The following is an 11,302-nucleotide window of genomic DNA, read 5'->3' as shown; positions in this document are numbered from 1 at the left end:
AAGTAGGTCAAGATGATCGAATGTTTGACAAGAGAAAATTCAAGCAGGTTAATGATGACCAAATGTTTGACAAGTGACAAATCTAAGTAGGTCAAGGTGACTGGATGCTTGGCAAAGTAAATTTCTAGGAGAGTGAACCCTAAGTGGTGAGAAGTCTTAGAGGAGTGAAATACAAGTAAAAGATAAGTCTAATAGGTTAATAAACTTATATGATAAGGCTTGTTGTTGTTGGTGCCCCGGTTAGTTTTGATGTGGTCAACTAGGTTAAGTTAGGTTCTGTTATTTTTCTAATCCCTTTGCTAAGTGTGCAGGAGCTTAGGTACAGAGGAAGTCGAGCGTAAGACGTAGCGGACGAGAAGGGTTGCACGGGGAAGTGAGCCGACGGGCTCGGTGCAATCCGAGGGACGCGGAAGCTACGGAAGAGTATGTCGGTGGAGCGAGAAGGACGTGCGCGACGTCCGAGGGACGAGAAGCCGAGAAGAAGCACGCTCGAGGGGCGAAAGGCCGGAGTCGGGTTCGGGTGAGCCTAACTCCGGTTGGTCAGAAATCACCCAAAAGATCTACATACAAAAAGTCAACCAAGTTGACTTTTGACCAAGTCAACATTTGACTTGGATCACCAAGTTGGAAGTTACACATGCATGTGCGGAGAGTTTAAACATTGCATGGCAATATTGCATTGGAGAGTTTAAACATTGCATGGCATGATTTAATTGGAGAGATTAACATTGCATGGACAAAGTTTAAACGTTGCATGACATGGCTTAATTAGAGAGGTTAGACATTGCATGGCTTAAACATTGCATGGCTTAACGTTAACGTTGGAGAGATTAACGTTGGAGGAGATTAACGTTGAAGGCTTAAAAGGATAAATTTTATCTTTTATTAAATCAACGTTCCAGATGTAAAGTTATCTCCAATCAACAGTTAGGATCGTATCAACGGATCAACGGCCAGGAGAAAATTTATCTACGATCAACGATCCAGATATATTCTCTTATGCTATAAATAGACTTAGAATGTTTAGAGTTAGATATCAATTATTCTTTTCTCTTCTAAGTCTGTGAGCTGTAATTGTCTGTAAAAGGCTTCTCCGCCTTCAACGAAGGAGATCGTCATACTGCGCTTCAACTGCCTTGGATCTGCAACCATCTAGGTTGAGACCAAGTAAACTCCAGTGTTAGTCTTTTACTAGTTTTAATTATACTATTTTAATTAATGTTTGTTTTAATTAATTGCCACTAATTTCTATCCTTGAAAAGAACGCAAGAGATCGATTTTTATTTTTCAGGCAATTCACCCCCCTCTTGCCGGTCCACCTTGGTCCTACAGTTGTGTGTTTGTTTGTACTTGTATGCTTGTCCTACAGGAATTTAGAGTTGGAAGCAAGATAGAGAATGAAGGTAAACAGATCCAGTCGAACTAAGTCTAGAGTGAATCAGACTTAACCAGGGTCGAATCCTATTCGAACTAATTCGGTGGACCGGACAATCAATCCAGTCGATCGAAAAACTATTTTGATCTATTGATCCAATGGTAGGGTAGACCGGTTGAGGTTTGATAGATCGAGTTCGAGTCTGAACTCACGTCGATGAGGTGGCTTGGTTTAGGCGATCGATGAGTTGCTGGTTGATTGATGAACCTAATAAAGATGAGATCGTGAGTCTCGGTCTAGATCGGGATTAACTCGATCTTTTGGATTAGATTGAACTAAGTTTGGTAGACCGATCGATCAAGTGCTATAAAAGGACCTTGAGATCATAGGATATCAACTCTCTACTACTCATTCTCTATGCTCGAATAAAAGTACTAACGCACTGCTCGTGTGACTAGAGAAATGTTAGGAGAAGTATGAGACACTCAAGGGCTTCCGACACAATCGACACCGAAGGAGGAACCGATGTTATAGGAGTCTCAAAGAATAAAGAGTACATTGTGTGTTTCGAGTGCAATCAAGCCAAACATTACAAGAACTAATGCGCAGAGCAAAAGATGAAGAAAGTTTATGAAATTAGGAGAAGCGATCCGGTAAGTAAATTTAGAATTTATAAAAATACCCCCTCATAAAATGCATGATAGATTAGTTTCCTCAAATTTTTACAATTAATTACATAATAATTTTCATGATAAATTAGATTTGAAAATTTAATTTAATCAATAATTTAAAATTAAATTAAATTAATAAAAATAATTCAAATTAAAAAATTCAAAGTAATTAATCAATAATAATTTGAATTTAATTAATCATGATAGTAAACTTAATTAAGAAAATTAAGTCAACTTAGATCTAGATAAAATTAATTAAAATCTTGATAAAATCTTTTCTATATTCCATCAAGATAAATCTAAATTGAATAATTCAAATTTAATTAATTTAAAAAATTTGAAATTAATTAATTCTCAAAATAAATCTATCCTGAATAATTCTAATTTAAATAATCCAAAATTAATTAATAATCCAGTTAATTCAAATTTGCACCATTCAAATCTAATTAGACTAAATATTTCAAAATTATATAATAAATTAATTAATTAAGCTAATCTTAAAAATAATTTAATAAATTCAAAGATTAAGATAAATCCAAATATTAACAATTCAAATTTAAGAATTCAAAAGATAATTTATTAAATCCTAAAAAAGATAAATTAATTTAAGAATTCAAAAGATAATTTATTAAATCCTAAAAAAGATAAATTCCAAATTTATGTCTACTCATACAAATCTTAATAATTCTAATTTAAATCATAAAAATACAGATAATCTTAAATTAATAAATTCAAATCAAAATTCTAATCTAAATTAAAAAAATTCTGAATATAATTCTTCAAATGTTAAAAAGAAAAATTCAAATCTTAAAAATTTAAATTTAAGTATTACAAATTCAAAAGAAAATCTTAACAAGATAAATTCTAATTTTAAAATTTTAAATATTAAAAATTCAAAATTAAATATCAAAATTAAAGAAAATAAATCATTAAATTTTAACTATTCAAATTTAAAATTTAAAAAACTAAATTTAAAATTTAAAATTTATGGAACAAAAACTAATTCCAATCTAAATTAAAAAATAAATCATCAACTTTTAAAAATTGACAAAATACAAAATTAGAAAATAAATAATTAATACTTCAAAAAATAAGATAACAAATATTAAAAACATAGACATAGGTTACTAGTCGAAGTCAAATACAAATCAAGAAATTAAAATGCATAAACCAAGTTATAATCGAGTACCCTATAATTATGGAACTATTTAATAAAATCATATATCTAAATAAATAATAAGCTAAATAAAAATTAACATGTGTTAAAGTGGACTGACATTATGAAATTTAATAAAATCTATTTCTAAATAAATAATAAGCTAAATAAAAATTAAAATTGTTAAAGTGGACTACATTATAAATAATAAGCTAAATAAAAATTAAAATGTGTTAAAGTGGGCTAACATTATGCTCACATGAAATATATGAAATTTAGAATTTAATATATTATTAGAAATCAATAATTATTGGCTTGCATGATATATGCATATTTGTAGTACACATGCATATGTTTAATTAATTATTATTGATACATTCGTATGTTCACATAAAATATATGAAATCAAGAATTTGATATTATTAGAAATCAATAATTATTGACTTGCTTGATACATGCATACTTGTCATACACATGTACATGTTTTATTAATTATTATGCATATATATGTCATGTCATATATGCTAGTCTTTTATTACCTGCTTAATTATAGAATGGCTAGATAGGAAAAAAGGGTTGTCTGACTCTTAACAACATAGTATCAGGGATGATAGTATGTTAGGGAGGCTTAGTTTAAATGTGTCCAGATTGGATAAGGAGTATCTAGTTTGATGCATTTAGGTAAGAGAAATTAACTGAAACTACCTCATCATATCCTAGACTTGATGCACTCAGGTAAGAGAAATTAACTAAAGCTACCTCATCACATGATAAACTAGTTAGACCAGAGTTTTTCATTATGTTGACTAAGTGTATCATTTCTGGATTTGACTTTATTTAAGAAAATGGTCATTGATCCTATTAAGAAAGCCAACTTTAGAAATGTCCACTTAATTGATTGAAGGTTAAACATGAATCTAATATAAGGTCAAATAATCTTCCAATTTCAAAATTAATTTTAATCAAATAAAATTACAAAATCATTTCATATGAACTCAGTGTTACAATGTAATGTGTGTACTAAGACACATAAGATGAATGAGATGATTAGGATAATTAAAATTTAAAATACTTTTTAAAAATCTTTTAAAGCATATAAATTAATAGAAATATTTTCTTAAAATATTTTTAAATATTGATATTTCATTTAAATTCATGATTGTTTGGGTGTAATTATATGTACATTTTTAAAAATTTTATATATCTTTAAAAATATTGATTGTTGACTAATATTTATACACAAAATCTCTAAGTTAACATTAAACTCCTAGACCCCTCCCTAAGACACGTAGATCTTCCTTGTAGTTAACAAGGTCGTCCTAAAGGTATGTCAGGTTAGGAGAGGTCCTTATTGAAATATCAACATTTAAAAAGGACTTTTCAAAATATACTTCAAAAAGTATATTATTCTTTGAAAAATATTTTGCAAAAAATTTGAAATTTTTTTTAAATCTTTGAAATTCCTTTAATTTTTTTTGAAAAAGTCTTTGGAAAAGTATTTTCAAAATTATTTTCATGTCAAAAATATTCTTTGAAAATTATTTTGTAAAAAACACTTTAAAAGTCAAAATTTACAATATTTTTTGAAAATTTCTTTGCAAAGTTATTAAAAATATGTTGAAAGGTTTTTTTTAAAGATTTTTAAAAAATGATCTTTCAAAAAATGATAAATCCCAATCAGTCTCATGGACTCAATCCCTAGGGTGGTCGACCCGGTCCCACGGAAGTTTATAAGTGAGTGAAGTATAGTCAAAGTTGACTAGATGACTAGCAAAGAGAAGTCTAATCAAGTCAAGAGTGACTGAATGACTAGCAAAGGTAAAGTGTAGTAAGTCAAGATTAATCGGATCACTAACAAAAATCCAAACAAGTCAAGGATGACTAGATGCTTGGCAAGAGAAAGTCCAGATAGGTCTAGGATGACCGAATGTCTGACAAGTGACGAGTCCAAGCAAGTCAAAGTGATTTGATATTTGACAAGGAAAAGTCTAGACAGGTCAAAGATGACTGGATGTCTAGTAAATAACAAGTCCAAGAAGGTTAAGGTGATTGGATGCTTGGAAAACGGAAATCCTAGGGGAGTGAACCTAGGTGATAAGAAGTCTTGGAAGAGTGAACTTCAAATAAAAAGTAAGCCTAATAGGTCGGGTAAACTTATAGGATAAGGCTTGTTGTGTGTTTGTTTGTACTTATATGCTTGTCCTATAAGAATCTGGAATTAAAGCAAGGCAGAGAGCAGATGATGGCAAATAGATGTAGTTAGACCAAGTATGGAGTGAACCAGACTTGACTCGGATCGAACCAGACTCAAACTAATTCTGTGGATCAGACATCTGGTCCGGTCGATCAAAAAATCGATTGGATCGACAGATCCAATGGTTCGGTAGATCAGTTGGGTTCGGTTGATCGAGTTTGGGTACATACTTCGGTTGATGACAGCTTGGTTCAAGCGATCGATAAGTTTCTAGTTGACCGATAAACTTGATAAAGATGAGATCGCAAGACTTGGACCAGATCATGATTAACTTGATCTTTTGGATCAGATTTGACTAGGTTTGATAGACCGATCAAGTGCTATAAAAGGACCGAGATGAGAGCCCTAGGACATCAACTCTCTACTACTCATTCTTTGTTCTTGAAGGAAAGCAACAACATGTTGCTTGTGCGATCGGGGAAGCACTAGGAGGAGTGCAAGACACTTAGGGGCTTCCAGACCAATAGTCGACAAATCTATTTGTGTTTTATTTACAAACTGTGCTTTACATTATATTTTTTATGTTTTTAATTATAACTTGTAAGAAGATTTATCCACCTTCAGAAGGTATCCAGAAAGAAAAACACTAATGGACGGACACCTCCCGTACATAGGCTATCAATCCGAAAACTATTCAAAAAATTTCACTACAAGAAAAACAGTCATAGACATCGGTTTTCCACCGATGTCTATGAGAAAATCGACCGATGTCTATGAAGGCGATGTAAAAGGTCTGACATTTTAGACATCGGTTTGTAACCGATGTAGTATCAATTAACAACATCGGTTTGTAACCGATGTAGTACCGATGTAGTATCACTCAAAGACATCGGTTCTGCAACGGTGAAAAACCGATGTAATATCTGTTTAACATCAATTTTAGCAACGGTTTTCGACCGATGTAATATCACTCAACGACATCGGTTCTGCAACGGTATAAAACCGATGTAATATCTGTTTAACATCAATTTTAGCAACGATTTTCGACCGATGTAATATCACTTAACGACAACGCTTCCAAACCGATGTCATTGAATCTAAAACTGTTGTAATAACACTTATTTTTTTATATTGTTTGTAAATTATGATCGAGCAAGAGTACAAAAATATTATAAATTCACACAACAAATCACAAATAGAAAAGCACTGATATATTTAATCACCTCAATATTTACAAATAACCAAAAGTAACTAACACAAATATTATTCTTGCAACATATTACACATTCCCTCAGCGTTTTCATCCCCAAAAGGATCACCTTCAGCCCCATCGTCCTCTTCCTGGTCTTCGCCATCTTGTTCATCATCATCCTCTTCGTCCTCATCTGAATCACCATCATCCTTGTTCTCTGGCACAACTTCATTCTTGCTCTTTCGAAATAGCCTTCAAAGTATGCAAACATGATAAACCAGATACACTATAAAAGAGTTAAAGTACCACCTTAGCGATAGATCTTTTATATAAATTAAATATTTCTGGTTGGTCACAACAACTAGATGTTAAATACTTATAGCACACTGAAAAGGTGTAGCATGTGTCAAACAAGTACCAAAATTAACAAGAATATCAGTGTTTCATAAAATGACTTACCTCAATAGGCGTCATCAATTCAAGGGGCTTCTCCCAAACAGATTGTCTAATCTTCTTATTATAATAGTATCTGAAATGAAAAAAAATAATGAAACATAACAAAAAGGAATAATGTACAAAACTAATCAAAGGACAAAGAATACCATGTACTAATATGAGACAATAACACACCACCAAGATTTTAGTGGAACATTGACATACATCGATGAAAGTATTTTAACTCTGAATAACTTTAATGTAAGTAGCAATAGTAATCATCACTAGAAATAGTAATGTCATGAAAAGAAAACATAAAATAAGCATAATTACTCAGTCCACACCTTTTTCCATCAGCAGTGTGCTCTTGCCAGTCAGAAGAGGCCTATTCTGTAGAATTTGATTGTACAGTTTGCGCCTTTTTTATCAGAGGTATAAGGTTAAGCCAGGAGACTATAAAATTTTCATCTAAGCAGAATTAACAAATGCAAAAAAATTAAAAAATCTTACTGGAATAGTCACAGCGGTAGCCAAAGGTTGCTGTGCAGTCTGATGCAAAGGTGCCACGAGAGGTACACTCTGAGTTCCAGGCGTTGTCCAGGTTTGTGTTCCCGAAGGGGTCACCTGTGTTGCTGCTTGATACTGAACTGGAGCATCTATGGTATTTGGTGCCTGAACTTAAGATGTTGCAAACTGCAATCCAATACTGTAACATCAAACAATAGATCAACATGAAGGTATGCTAGCTTTTCTTTGTAGCTTTGGGACCTGACCGTGTATGATGAAGAAAGGGGCATACTGTTAGTCATATTATTTACTCCTTACCTCTGGATATATCTAATTTACCCTTTGTTTCTCCTGCTTTTCACACATTTTACAAGAGCTTGCATTTTGCAGCAATTTCATCAATTCTACTATGTCAAAAATTGCATTAGTTCACTTAGAACAGTACAGAATTATAATCTAAAACATAGATGCACAAGGTAATTTTCTTATCATGTAATAGCAAATATTTGGATAAATAAAACAAATATTGTGTCATTTCTATTTTCCCAAGACATCCTTAGCAGTTGCTTAATGCATCGCGCTAGTATCTGATTCTTTCTCTGGGAAACATTATTTTCTAACTGCTTTAGCTTCTTGCCTAAAGTCCTTCCATTCAAGTGTCAATCCAAATTCCACGTAGTTGCAAACTTAAGAAGCTTCTAAGCAGTAGAGTTTCAGAATATCATGCAGATGTTGGAAATGATCAACCAACAAGAAGAGCCTTCAGCAGATGTTGGCTCAATTGTACCGTGATAGTGTTGTGCACATGTGCAGATCGACAAGTGAGTTGGTTGCAAATCCAATTCTGGAGATGCAAACCGATCTTATACTTCTAATCAAATTCTCTGGACCACCTACTGTACAAATTTCAGAGTGAAGAATCAAGCAAATACAATGATTTGGTAATAGAATAGTCAATTATATCTACAATCATGAAGGTTATACCATGCATTAACAGTTTAAACAATTTCAGAAACATCCATAATAATACCAAAAAGTTGAAGCCATTGAGTAATTATTGAACAAACCAGAAGCAGCGAACGGCAAAGGGGAGCGGCTAACGACGAACGGCAAACGACGAAGGCAAGTGGCGAAGGCGAGCAGAGCAGAAAATCATGAGAGATTAGAGCGGATGGGTAGGCATTGAGATGCGCGAGCAACCGGCGAAGGAAAGCGGCTAACGACAAACGGGAGCGGCTAACGGCGAACGGCGCACGGCGAACGGCGAAGGGCAGAGGCGAATCGCGAGGGATTAGCGGCGGAGGCGGCAGGAGGTTTTAGAGAATCGGCACGAATAGGTTGGGCGACGGGATAGGGTACGAGGAAATAATGGAAAAATTATCATTATTATAAATAGATTAATATAATATTTTAATTAAAAATTTAATCTTTTTTAATAATATACCCGCTCTATACAAAACGATGAATAGATTTTGATATTAATACATATCATTAAACATTATTTATAATTATATTTTAAATTAAATATCATTAAAAAAAATATGATAAATCATATTTCTAATATCAAAATAAATTGATAAAAGTAAAAGATGGCGGTGGCGGTGCCGTTGAAGACGCAGCGGTGGAGTAGAGCCCGTCTAGGGTTTACAAGGGCAAGCACGCAGTGGTTAAGTCGGCGGGGTGTAGGGAATTGGAAGCGCGGGTTTAGGGGTTTTAGAAGCGCGTAGTGGAAGAAATATTTAGAGGGAGAGAGGGAAAGAAAAAATGAAAATATACAACGGTTTTAAATTGTTGTTATAGCTTCCAAAACCGTTGTTGAAAGCGCAAATAGACAACAGTTAGCTCACCAATTCTAATTAACTTGAAACGGATTGGCACGCAACAGTAAAATTGGCACGAAACAGTTGAAGTTGGCAAATGACTAAAATTAACACTCTATACAGCTAACAAAACCCAACACTTGAGCTGATCAAACCTAGAACCTGATACTGATACAGAACAGTGCAAATTCAGAGTTTTAGAGCTGATTTTCAAATTGCCGGAGAGTTTAAAACGTAGCTAAATGAACTCTAAAGCAAATCAGAAACCAAACAACTAAAGCATTAACCAAACAACCAAATTCACAAGGTTTAATTCGGGTCACGAAATCAGAATTGAAGTTAAACAGAAACAAGGAAATGCATAAACAGTAAAGTTCAGAAATCAAAAATCAGAAATGGCAAATGCATCCATCCCTTCCTCTTCTTCGTGTCTCTCAGCTTAGTGTCAAACAAACTACCGAATACACAACATTAGCATCAAAAATCCCTTAAGAAGCTAGACCACAGTAGCTGGTTCGTCTGCTCGTAACCAAGATTCTGATAAATCGAAGAAACCCTCCTCTATTCAACAAAACCCTGTGTTCGAGTCGGATTCAATGTTGTAAACTGGACTGATGCTCCTATCCGCGCTCCAATGAAGTTGCTGCTACCTTGAGCTTGCTCCACACCCTTCAGAGGACCCCTCTTCCAAATGCAGATGCTGAAGATGGCGCGACTCACCAGAATTACAGAGAACAGAGGATTCCAGCAGCGGAGAAACCCTCGTTGCTAGCTTCCAACCGCCTATTTATGCCCAACGGACTGGTTCCAGCTTCCTCAGGAATCCAGAAACACACCGGAGATGGAAGATTTGGATGGGGCTTGGCCGAGAGTTACGCTCCCTAACAGAGGATTTGTCGCGCGAGGAAGGCGATGAACAGTGCGCAGCCAGCCACTGTTCATCGCCTAAAGTTTCTATTTTTATACTTCAATTAATCAAATGATCTGAGCCGTCCATTTCTGATCTTGCGATTGAGCTTGATCTGGGGTTTTAGAGCAGCCTAGGGTTTGGAAAAATTCAGGAATTTTGATCAGACTTGAGTTGGGTGATGTCTTCCATGTGGGCTTGATCAATTTGGGCAAATTTAGCTCGATTTGACCACGGTTGAGCTCGAGTTGGATCCGATTTAGCCCTACAATCAATTAAAGTCAATTAATATAAAAATTTACCATTAAATCATGAAAATTATAATCAAGTCTCAGATTATGCAATATAGCACAAATACAATCAAATCGATTCATTAAATAATTTATTTTCATGCGAAAGTCCAAAAATGAATCGATAAAAATCATAAAAATCCTAACTCATCAGGGTTCCCTGCTGAAATCACAAACAAGGACTGGCAATCTCCGGCGCTTCTGTGGAGACTGAGGATCGAGCTATCGCCGACCACCATCTCTAGAGAAATCACTCACAACGACAGAGCACAAACGACAGAGCACAAACGACGAAGGAAGAAGAAGACTCATCGGAGCTCACGGTGGCGTTGACGCTCTTTAACCAAATGTTGCTATCTGCGCCTTGCTTTGAGCTAATTGGGATTAGGAAGTGGAGGCTCGGCACGAACGGAGACGAAGGGTTTAACCTTAGGTCGAGAGAAAATAATGAAAAAATTGTTGGGTTGCAAGGGTGCAAACATAGTCACACATCTAAAGTGCATGGAAAAGATCATGGGGTTAAAAGGATGGAAAGTATCTCCATTGGTATGAGACCTTTTGGGGAGAGCCCAAGAACAAAACCATGAGGGTTTAGGCTCAAAATGGACAATATCATACCATTGTGGAGATATTTTAATTCCATCGGTACTAACAAGTGGTATCAGAGCGAGACCGCTCTTCACCGGACTAACCGCCGGATGAGCCATGATCCAGATCTAACCATGTGGTTTGAACCTTAATAAAGGAAGTGGGTG

Source organism: Curcuma longa, chromosome 1 (genome assembly GCF_044706935.1).
Source record: "Curcuma longa cultivar G26 ecotype Majalengka, Jawa Barat chromosome 1, ITB_CL_G26_1.1, whole genome shotgun sequence".
Classification (NCBI taxonomy): Eukaryota; Viridiplantae; Streptophyta; class Magnoliopsida; order Zingiberales; family Zingiberaceae; genus Curcuma; species Curcuma longa.
The sequence above is the reverse complement of the archived record's forward strand: the minus strand, read 5'-3'. Positions refer to the sequence as shown.